General features: G+C 48.6%; 1 long non-coding RNA gene across 5 annotated transcripts in view; it reads right to left on the bottom strand.

The window, feature by feature from the left end:
- Positions 1-11,198, bottom strand: part of LOC128314819 (uncharacterized) — a 100,961-nt gene that overhangs the window by 4,837 nt on the left and 84,926 nt on the right. For 3 of the 5 annotated variants that reach the window (XR_008296914.1, XR_008296911.1, XR_008296912.1), the window contains exons 3-5: positions 8,768-9,314; positions 6,630-6,740; positions 944-1,329 (exon numbers count right to left, since the gene is read on the bottom strand). This is a non-coding gene — a long non-coding RNA (uncharacterized LOC128314819). The remainder of the gene's footprint in view (positions 1-943; positions 1,330-6,629; positions 6,741-8,767; positions 9,315-11,198) is intronic. The other 2 variants (XR_008296913.1, XR_008296915.1) reach the window with 2 other exon arrangements.

Below are 11,198 nucleotides of genomic sequence, written 5' to 3'. Positions count from 1 at the left end.
GGTTCTGTCTTCTAAAGGCAATTGGAGGGGCCATACCGCTGAAAACATAAACCTTTCTCCTCGCCTGCACTTACAGAGACTGATGGGCCAAGTGACAGAGGCTCAAGGGGGCAAGAGGAAGCATCAACACTTGAGAACCTCTGCAGGTTCCTGGCTGCACACTTTTACATAATAAAAGCAGAGCTCTGTCTGGGGCCAAGAGCTGAGATGCTCTGCTTTCTAAGGGAGGGGCACTGAGAGGTGAGGATTTTAGGGAAGGGGAACAAGCAACTGGGATAATCAAAGGGATTTAAGACAAGACCAGGGGCGCCTGGGTGGCTCAGTTATGCTTCTGACTTCGTCTCAGGTCACGATCTCCCAGTTCGGGAGTTCGAGCCCTGCATCCAGCTCTCTGCTGTCAGCACAGAGCCCGCCTCAGATCCTCTGACCCCCTCTCTCTGCCCCTCCCCTGCTCGCTCTCCTTCCCAAAAGTAAACATCTTAGAAAAGACTGTTCAACTGTATGTTGCCTTGATGCCGAACCCTCCTACCCCCCCGCTGCGTGTTCAGTAAGGTCTGGTGTATAAATAGGGTCATCTGTGAGTAGGTTCTAGGGGAAACTGAGGAGCTGGGTTCTACATCCAGGACCCTGAACAGCAGAGGGAGCAGAACACCCACAGGAGGCAACAGTCGGAGTTGACTGAGAACAGGAGTTCAGACCCGCGTGCGACAACAAAAACATAAAAACCCCGGATTTGCTGGCATGCTGGGGGAGCAAAGGCTGGTCTTCCTAAAGGGAAACAGATGAAGGCCCTGAGCCAATTTTATATAAACGTGAAAGGACGGACTGGGTGACTTCACTTACAACTGAGTTACATATTCGGGTCCGTATCGACAAGACGTGGCTATGGAGAGCAAAATTAAACTTCAATTTTGTAGATAATTTTACTTCAGAAACTACATACGTGTTGTCGCCGGGCTTTTATTCTGATCCTAATATTTATCCAGTTTTGTAGGCACATCTGTGCATGCTGATCTCTTCATGGTTGTCTTACATGTAGATGGGGTCTGTGGATGGTGCAAGGATGGCCGAAGGAATTCACAAATGATAGAATAAGAATGGGGACGTGATGGCGGCTCAGTTGGCTAAGTGCCCGACTCTTGATGTCGGCTCAGGTTGTGCTCTCACGGTTCTTGAGTTCAGGCCCCACATCGGGCTCTGTGCTGACAGTATGGAGCCTGCTTGGGTTTCTGTCTCCCTCCCTCGCTCGCTCGCTCCCTCTTTCTCTCTCTCTGCCCTTCCCCTGCTTGTTCTTCGTGTCTCTTTCAAAATCAGTGAAAATTTTAAAAACTGAAAAAAAAATAAAAGAATTAAGAATGAAAGTGTCCCTGTAATACTGAATAAGCATGTAAAACTTAATACAGGTGAAATGCAAAATTCTTCAGTTATACTCAGAAAAATTATCTGTACAAAGATGGGTTAGGAAAAGACCTGGTTAGGAGTCCAAATAGAGACCGTGGGTAAAAAGCAGGAGCATTTCACTCTTGAAGGTCAGCCTACATTTTAATCCACGCTCTTGTCACTAAGAAACGAGTTGAATCAGTTAGCACTTCCGAGCCTCCGTTGCCTCAAATGTAAAACGGGGTGATCGCCGCACCTCTTCTGGAGGATGTGGAATGCCTTAAATGAGATGCCGCATGGAGAGGGCTCGGCTGGTACCAGCACCGGAAAAAGGAACCAGCCTGTAGCGAATGCTACATGAAGGTCAGCCTCTGGGGTGGCCCCCGTTATCCCCACCCTCTACCAGGGCTGGTCTGTGGCCAATAGAGTGTGGCAGAATTGACGGTACATCACTTCCGAGATGAGGTCATAAAAGACACTGAGGCCCGGCATCATTCACCCTGGAGGAAGCCGTGCCATGAGGACAGGCCCCGTGGCGAGGAGCCAAAGCCCCTGCCAGCAGCTTCCGAGGGAGCTCGGAAGTGACTCTCCCGTGCCAGATCCGAGTCTGCAGCCCCAGCCAACATCTTGACCACAGACTCCGGAAAGACCCTCAGCTGGAGCCACCCCCACAAGCCACTCTTAGATTCCTGATCCTGAGAAACGGAGGTGATGAATGTTGGTTTCAGTGGCTAAACTTGGGGGGAATTCGTTGTACGGCATTAGATAATTAATACAGCAAGTGCTTACCAATCATTAGCTTGCATTTTTCCAAAATTAACCCAGGTTTCTGCTGCTTGACCACTAATACAGAACATCAGTGACTACTAAAAAAAACAAACAAAAAAAAACAAATGCAAACTTCTGGTGGACTGTCGGTCCTGTTCACGGGAAGCAGCATCCGTTCCACATGTGAGAGCATTTTGCTGGGGACCTGTTTTAGCAGACGTTTTGACAAAGTGGAGAGGACAGAATTTGAAATCCTACCACTTAAGAAACAAGCAAAGGAACTGGATAGCACATTGCTTCAAACACATGAAAACTGAGGGGTGTTGCAAGGTTTAGAAGTAGGTCACGTACGAAGGGGAAGAGGAGATATGCTTCTGTTGCTTTAGAAGTCCAACCGCTGAGGTTTGAGTGCAGGTGCCTGGGTGGCTCAGTCAGTTGAGCGTCCAACTCTCGATTTGGGCTCAGGTCGTGATGCCAGGGTCGTGGGATCAAGCTCCATGTGAGGCTCCGTGCTGAGTGTTTAGCCTACTCAAGATTCTGTCTCTCTACCCCTCTCCCCCGCTCATTCTAACAACAACAACAAAACTGTATTGGGGCAACTAGGTGTCTCGGTTAAGTGTCCAACTCTCGGCTTCGGCTCAGGTCACAATCACCTGGGATCAAGCCCCACACTGGGCTCCACACTGGCAGCACGGAGCCTGCTTGGGATTCTCTCTCTCCCTCTCCATCCCTCCCTCACTCATGCTGTCTCTGTCTCTCAAAATAAATAAACTTAAAAAAAAAAAAAAAAGACCAGGGATTATGTTTAAAAGAAAAAAAAAAAAAGTGTTGAGGCACCGGGGTGGCTCAGTCAGATAAGCATCCAACTTTGGCTCAGGTCATGAACTCGCTGTTGGTGAGCTCGAGCCCCCTGTCAGCTCAGAGCCTGAAGCCTGCTTCTGATTCTGTGTCTCTCTTTCTGCCCCTCCCCCACTTGCACACTCTCTCCAAAAAATAATAAACGTTAAAAAAATTTTTTTAAAGATGTAAACTCAAGAACTTTCTAATCTCTGAGATGTCCAGCAATGGAGGCACGTGCCCCCTCGGAGGGCCACTTCCTGCAGGTGGGCCAGGTTCCAGCCAAGGCTGCTGACCACCAGTCAGACCCATGGGCTCGCCTCTGGGCTGCCCATTATAGTAGCCGATTCTAAGCCCCTGTCCCCTCTAAGCATAGCCAAATCCCTCTAGAAACAGCACATTTAATCGGTTACTCTCACATGCTGTTATTTTTATACTCAGATCCAATGCCCATCTGTCGTGCGTCTGAATACCCACGTCTTTGGCTGGCTCATTAATTCGGTGCCACTACAGGGTCCTCACTCCCATCCCCCCTGCCAGGCAAGACCCACTTGTCTCCCATCTGACCACGTTACAGCTTCTTTTCGTTTTTTTGCCAGACAAACGTAGATCTTTGGCTCGTAATCATGCCAATTCTTGTAGAGCTGCCAACATTGCTTTTACTTATGTGCCTGGGGGCATTTTCCTAAACCTAAAAGGAGCATGACTACGTTTCCACACGTGTTATGGGCCAAGTCGTGTCCCCTTAAAAGTTCTGTGTTGGAAGTCCCCCCCTCCACCTCAGAATAGGACTAGACTCAGAAAGAGGCCTTTGAAGAGGTAATTAAGGTAAAATGAAGTCCTAGGGTGTGGGCTGTAATCCCAGGTGACTGGTGTCCCTAGAAGAAGAGGAAATTTGGACACAGTCACAAAGGAGAGACCATGTAGGGTCCAGTGGGAAGGCAGCCATCTGAACTAAAGGAGAGGCCTCAAGAAACTAAACCCGCTGACACCTTGGTCTTAGACCGCTAGCCTCCAGAACTATGAAGAAAAGACACTTCTGTTGGTTAAGCTGTCCAACCTGTGGTATTGTGCTAGCTGACGGATGCAATGTACTAATCCCTCCTTCCATAAAGGGGCTGGTCTCCGCAGAAACACACTGCTGGTCTCCGTCCAGGAGACCACTGCCTGCGCCTCTCAAAACACTGGGCATGCTCCCTGAGCCCACTCACATGCCGGGCCCCTTTTCAGAATGTCCTAGGGCTTTCTCATTCCTCCAGGTGTTACTTATGATCACACTTCCTCTCTGACTGCTTGGTGCCCGGCTTCTCCGCCAAAATGTACGGGTGAAAGTATAACAGGAATTGTCTCAACAGTGTAGGGGCGCCAGGGTGGCTCAGTTGGTTAAGGGTCTGACTCTTGACTTCAGCTCCAGTCATGATCTCACGGTTTGTGAGTCTGAGCCCCGCATCAGGCTCTCTGCTAACAGTGCGGAGCCTGCTTGAGATTGTTTCCCTCTCTCTCTGCCCCTCCCTCCCTTGCTCTCTGTCTCAAATTAAAAAAAAATTTTTTTTTTTAAATAGTGTATAAGGACATAAGAACATACATTCTGAATTCCAAAAATCTAGAAGAGGTGCTTTTAAGAACTTAATAAAATATTTGTAGATGACATCACATTAATATGAAGTTCATTTTGATGTAAGTAGCTTCTTTTAAGATTCTTTCTAGCTTCAATTTTTACAAAGGCTTGTGCTAAGATTTAGGTTCAAGATACGTACTTTCAGCCCCTCCAAACGTTAACATACCTGCATCAGTCAGGACCCTTGGTTGTGTGAGAAACGCAACTCAACTAAGCTCGGTCAAAATGGAGAATTTAGTGCAAGGGACGTGGAATTAGAAGAAGGCCGGCATTGTGCCTGGGCTGCAGGAACTCTGACGAGGCCAGTCTGAAGAGAAGAGCCTCCCGCAGCCTGAGGACACAAGGTGGACTTCCTGGAGGAGGCGGCACCCACCATCGACCCCCCTTGCACGATCCAGGGAAACAGACTGGCACACCCAGAAGCAGCCACGGCCGCCTAGAGGAGCCCGGCTGCGAGCTTGGGCGGCCCACTACTATGCGAGCTGGCGCTGGCACTGCTTTCTCACATTCTGCCTTTCTCAGTTGTGAGTCGTGTCCGCTGAAGAGCGGGGGCCACTCTCCACGAGCAAGGATAGCATCTGGGCTCCACTTCTTAATACTGGAGGAGGAAGTGATGGCAGGTAGAAAAGGAGAGTCGCCAGATGCCTCCTCGCTCATCCCTGCACATCCTTCAGCTTCAACAGCCCTTCCCCAGAGTGGTGGTCTCTGTTTTCCACGTACGTCTAGCTTCCCTAGTACGTGCCTCCATGGCAACCTGGACTTCTCCAAAGACTTGCGAACTCTTGAAGTTAATTACCCGCTTGATTCCCATTAGACCACAAATCCCCAGGTAGCAGGGACTGTCCGCTTAATTCTAGTTCTCTCCTCAGTGCCTAGCTAAGGGGGCTCTATATGAAAGACACTCAACTAGGTTTGCCGACAGGTGAGAAAACAGAGCTGACTCTGTATCAGCTCCACTCTACTCGGCCCAAATCCAGTAGCTGAAGGTAACACAGCCAAGGACACGTGAGCCCCTAACACATAGAAGCCTAATCCTGGGCCAGTCTTCATGCATCTCTGTCTGCTTTGGTCAAGTGGTCAAGTATAGCAACATTGCCATTGTGGTTTTGAGATCGTCCGGAGAATCGGGCATGACCCTTTCTGTGCCGTGGAGAGGTTACAAAAGGAGAAGGAGGTGGAGGAGGAAGAAGAGGAAGGTGCAGAAGGAAACTGGAAGAAAAGAACATTGGTCCTAGAACTGGGAGGTCAAAGAGATCTATCACCTACAATGAAGGGAACAGCATCTCATGAGCTGGAACTCTTTGATGATGGAGGACTTTCCTTAAAAGTGAGCCATTTTCCAGAACCTCTGGTTTTTCAAGGTCCAAAATAAGTCAGGGTTTGCCTCGCCCCTTTCTTTTCTAATTTTTAAAATATTTTTGATAGACAGAGCGTGAGTGGGGGAGGGGCAGAGAGAGAGGGAGACACAGAATCCGAAGCAGGCTCCAGGCTCTAGCTGGCAGCACAGAGCCCGACGTGGGGCTTGAACTCACGGACGGCGAGATCATGACCTGAGCTGAAGTCCGACGCTTATAAGCACCTGAGCCACCCAGGCGCCCCTGCCTCTCCACTTTCTGTGTTCACCTACCATCTTGTACGATTCTCTGGCATAGCCTATGATAGTGATCAAAGTGTCCATCTGCTCAAGTCGACAAAGACTGTGTCATGTATATGTGTGCATAGATATCTCCACCCCTCAGGGCCTATTTAAAATGTTTTTCACAGTTTCAAGGCTTAATAAATAGGATACTGATACTCTGTGGATGGAAAAGAAGACAACAGCACCAGAGATCGCAGGGCGTGTGTGTTCTATCTGACTTTAGATGACCCTTTATTCTAGGCTGTACCATCAGGGCATAAATAGGTTTCTTCCAATTCATTTCTCTCTTCCAGGCATATGGATGATCTCATATCATCGTTGTAATATGATAAGTGCTATGAGCCTCATTTTACAAAGCCTGAGACCCAAAAAGGTAAAATGCCTTACCCAAAGGAAAGTGTCAGAATCCGAAGTTGTCAGCAGGGCCATGTGACTGTCCCACTCCAGGCTCTACGTTTTCATGCTGGACTTTCTCTTCCTCTCTGCCAACCTACCATCCTGCCACGGGCTTAAAATAAAGAGTGAAAGCTGAAGAATGTTCTACCAAAGTATTTTGCACACAGTAGTTTCTCCACATATATTTCTTGGTTCAAGTGTAAGGGCTTGTCCCTTGCTAACACCTTCATCTTGCTAAGCAGATTCAGGGGCAGAGCCGGACCGCGGAAGGAGGGTTCGGTCTCACTCGTCCAAGAAGGACGAAGAAGACTGTTTCCCAGAGGGCACCACTCTGTTGGATGCACAATATGGAAGACCCACAAAGCAACTAAACTACTGCTTGGTTTTGCGCTGGCTTTCTTCACTACACAACAGCAACCACACTCCTATCTGAACTACCTCTGATTCCCTGCCACCTGACCTGCAGATGACCCTGTATTCAAGGCTGCACCTTTCACACGGTTAGGGTACTCCTTCAAGATCGCTGGAAACAGACGCCAGTTTTCTTCCCAAAGTGCTTCTTACATTCATTTAATATAGAAAAATGACTTTAATAACGTCAGCAGCCTGGTCACGGGCAGTAGCCACAGCTAAGATTTTATCAAGATCATTTTTCTTTGCGGCCACAAAAATAATGGAAACTTCATTTTTTTTTTTTTTCACTAACAAATGGTGAGGTTCCTGAATGAAAGAGACATACTGACCTCTGGAGACTTGAGCTAAGGTTTCTGCCCCCGCCCCCCCCCCCCCGAAATGCATTTTGAGTCCGAGATTCAGAGAGCAGAGAGTTCCTCTTCCAACAGTTCCAGAACATTCTCTCTGTGGACAGTGATTGGCATAAACTGGTTTATATGCACACTTGGAGCCACTGGATGGGAGTCAGTCCCATGCAAACCACACAGATTGAGAGTGAGAAGGTGGCTGTGCTTAGGAGGAGGTGTTAAAGTGAATACATTTTTTAATACATTTAAATAACCTGTATAAATTTCCAAAAGAACCGTACGTTCCCCAAGAATTTTCCACAGTCTACCTCCTCACTTGCCAGACTAGTGTTCTAGGTACTATACTGGGCAGAAGCATTTAAATAAAAATGAATAAGACAGTCCCTGCCCTCAAGAAACTAAGTAGAGTTTCTCTCAGAGGGAAACTGGTCAGGTTCAGAGAAACTCTCCTGGTCTGTTTCCAACAGGAAATTTAACCCAGGCAAGTATGGGACAAAGATGCTCTAAAGGCTAGAAGAGCAAAGGGCAGAATGAGGGAGACTGGAGAGGCAAAAGGGAGGCAGGGGGACACCCAGAGAGGAGAAGGTTCCAGCATCTCTGGGCAGCTGTGCTCCACCAGAGGGTGTGAGCCGCCATCTTGCTGCGAGGCCGCCGCAGTCAGTTCTGGATGTGCCGCAGCTGTGGAGCTGCCGAAAGGTGCTCCTGGCATCTGAAACTGCTCCAACCTGCTACCACTGGAGCGGCAGCACAGGCAGCCACGACAAACGCCAGCTGAGCTGGCGGCCCCTGTGGCGTTGGAGCCAGAGGTCAGGAGATTCTCTCCTCCTCCTGCCTTCTGATCTCCCGGTTGTGTTTTTTGTTTTCAGTTAAGTTTATTCATTTTTGAGAGTGAGAGAGAGGGGGGAGAGGAAGAGAGAGAATCCCAAGCAGGCTCCGCACGGTCAGCACAGAGCCTGACGCGGGGGGCTCGAACTCACGAAGTGTGAGATCATGACCCGAACCAAGACCATGAGTCAGATGCTTAACTGACTGAGTCACCCAGGCGCCCCCACCCTTCCCCCCTTGTGCTTTCTATTGGCAGGACATAAGAATGTGGCCCGAAATAGAGCCTAGGGACTATAGTTTGCAGACTTCCAGCCCCAACAAAGGGCGGAGGGCAGATGTGGGGCTGAGACACAACAGGTAAATACCAGCACCACAGTGCAAGCAGATTGCTAACAAAACAGGAAACGTATGAAATGCTACAGGAGTGTGTAAGTAAATCATCCCACCCACATACAGGCTGGGGAAAACCACCGGAGCCAGTTCTGGAAAGATACATATAGTTTAGCCATTTATGTATCCCTTCGTTCAGCAAGTATTACGTACCAAATAAAGGGGCGAGAGGCTTCAAGTAGAGGCAGCAGCTTGTGTGAGACGAAATGAGGTCTGTCCTATAAAGGAAATGCACCGTGTGAGGTGAGAAGGTGAAAGTGAAGGCCACACAGGCCACGCTGGGGGGTCTGAAGTGTGCCCAGGGGGTGGGGAGAGTCCTGAAGGATTTTGGTCAGGGAATGACATGGTCAGACTAACCTATGTTCTGGAGAAAGTATTTTAGGAGAGACTAGATCAGGACGATCCCTATACGCCCCTGAGGGTAGTGGTAACAAGGCAGCCACGAGACCAGCATCTGGGACTCGGACACCCTTAGGGTCGATCAGAGCACCCTTCATGCAGGGCTCCCCACCTTACACAGGAGTTTCGTCCCACTTGGGGGAAGCCGTGGTCCAACTCACTCTGACACTGCACGTAGCATGAAGATGTCCCACTTGAGAGTATTTATAAATGGAGAATTCAGTATATTTAGGAAGCAACATAGATCCTTGGAAACAAGTTCAAGGCTGACATGGCTGGTGACACGCATGTTCATCAAAGCCTGAGAAGTGAGAGAAAAGATGTGAGAGGCACACTCACTCCCCCGCCAGCCCCACGCCTCCTCATGCCTACCCGGCTGCTGCAATTGGTCATGATTTTTTAAAATAGGAATGAAACAGAAAAGAAAGCGTATTGGGGCACCTGGTTGGCTCAGTCGGTTAAGTGTCCAACTTCAACCTTAGGTCATGATCTCGCAGTTTGTGAGTTTGAGCCCCGCATCAGGCTCTGTGCTGTCAGCTCAGAGCCTGGAGCCTGCTTCGGATTCTGTGTCTCCCTCTCTCGCTGCCCTTCCCCTGCTCTCTCTCTCTCTAAATAATTATAAAAAGAAAATAATTACAAGCATTCCCAAAATACAAGAAATCATTAGGGAACCCAAAACTGTACATTTCACTTGCATTCACATCTCCCCCTAATGCATTTTATAGTCAGATGAAGAAAAATGTAAGAGAACAGATGATTTATAATTAAATATGGGGCGCCCGGGTGGCTCAATCGGTTAAGCATCTCACTCTTGATTTCTGCTCAGGTTGTAATCTCACAGTTCTTGAGTTCAAGCCCCGCATCGGGCTCTGTGCTGACAGCTCAGAGCTTGGAGCCTGCTTCGGATTCTGGGTCTCCCTCTCTCTCTGCCCCTCCCCAACTTGTGCTCTGTCCCTCCCCTCCCTCTCTTTCAGAGATAAAGACATTAAAAAAAAAAAAAAGCTTCTGCACAGTGAAGGAAACAATCAACTAAATTAAATGGCAACCTACAAGATGGGAGAAGATATTTGCAAATGACAGATCTAATAAAGGGTTAGGATGCAATGTATATAAAGAACTTATAGGGGCACCTGGGTGGTTCAGTCAGTTCAGCATCCAGCTTCAGCTCAGGTCATGATCCCATGGTTTGGGAGTTCAAGCCCCATGTTGGGCTCTGCGCTGACAGCTCAGAGCCTGGAGCCTGCTTCGGATTCTGCATCTCTCTCTCTCTCTCTCTCTCTCTGCCCCTCCCCTGCTCATGCTCTGTCTGTCTCTCTCTCTCTCTCTCCCCCTCTCTCAAAAATAAACATTAAAAAAAATTTTTTTTAAGGAAAGAAAGCATATATAAGGAAAACATACAGCTCACTTCCATTATCAGTTTACATTCATAGGAGAACTTCTGGAGTCATTTAAGGATGGATGATGGAACAACACATAGCCACCATATTTATCTTCAGGGAACCGATGCTCGCCTTCAGAAGGCTGGCATCCTCCTTTGAATGGTAACACCAACATGCACTAACCAGAACACCAACCTGGAACTAGAGAAAGCTGGTGCTCTGCACCCTCCCCTGCCAGCATTCCCTGACGACAGACATCTACCTCACACTTCCAGGGCTGAGGGAGCAAGTCCAGCGGGCATGGCCTACGCCCCACCAGCGCTGCCTACGACACCTGAGGGGGGACAGGATGATCAGGCCAGTGGGCTCTTGGCCAAGGCAGAGAAATCACTTTTAAGCCCATGACAGAAGCAAGAAGGGGGAGAATTGGGAGATTGAACTGCTTCAAATTTGAGGTGAAAAAATCTGAGCGGACTAGCGGATGGAATGAGACAGAGACAAGGAGGGATACAGACCAAAACCGGCTTCGCGGACTAATTGCAAAGTGCGGGCCTCTGCCCCGATGCCGCTCCTACATATTCCTGCCGTGCGCCAGGGGGTCTAAGGGTGACATCCATTGTTGCTGGCTTTTGCAAATGTTTTACTACACACGTTTGCAAGCATGTGCAAAAAGAGGGAGTTTATAGTCCTTAAGTGCTCATTACCCAACTTCAATAATTATTCTTAGTCCACCTGTTTCTTCTGTAGACGCCCTCTGCTCCCTACACCAGATAATTTTAAAGAAGTATTACACATATTATTTCATT

This window comes from Acinonyx jubatus, chromosome A2 (genome assembly GCF_027475565.1).
Source record: "Acinonyx jubatus isolate Ajub_Pintada_27869175 chromosome A2, VMU_Ajub_asm_v1.0, whole genome shotgun sequence".
Classification (NCBI taxonomy): Eukaryota; Metazoa; Chordata; class Mammalia; order Carnivora; family Felidae; genus Acinonyx; species Acinonyx jubatus.
The sequence above is the reverse complement of the archived record's forward strand: the minus strand, read 5'-3'. Positions and strand labels throughout refer to the sequence as shown.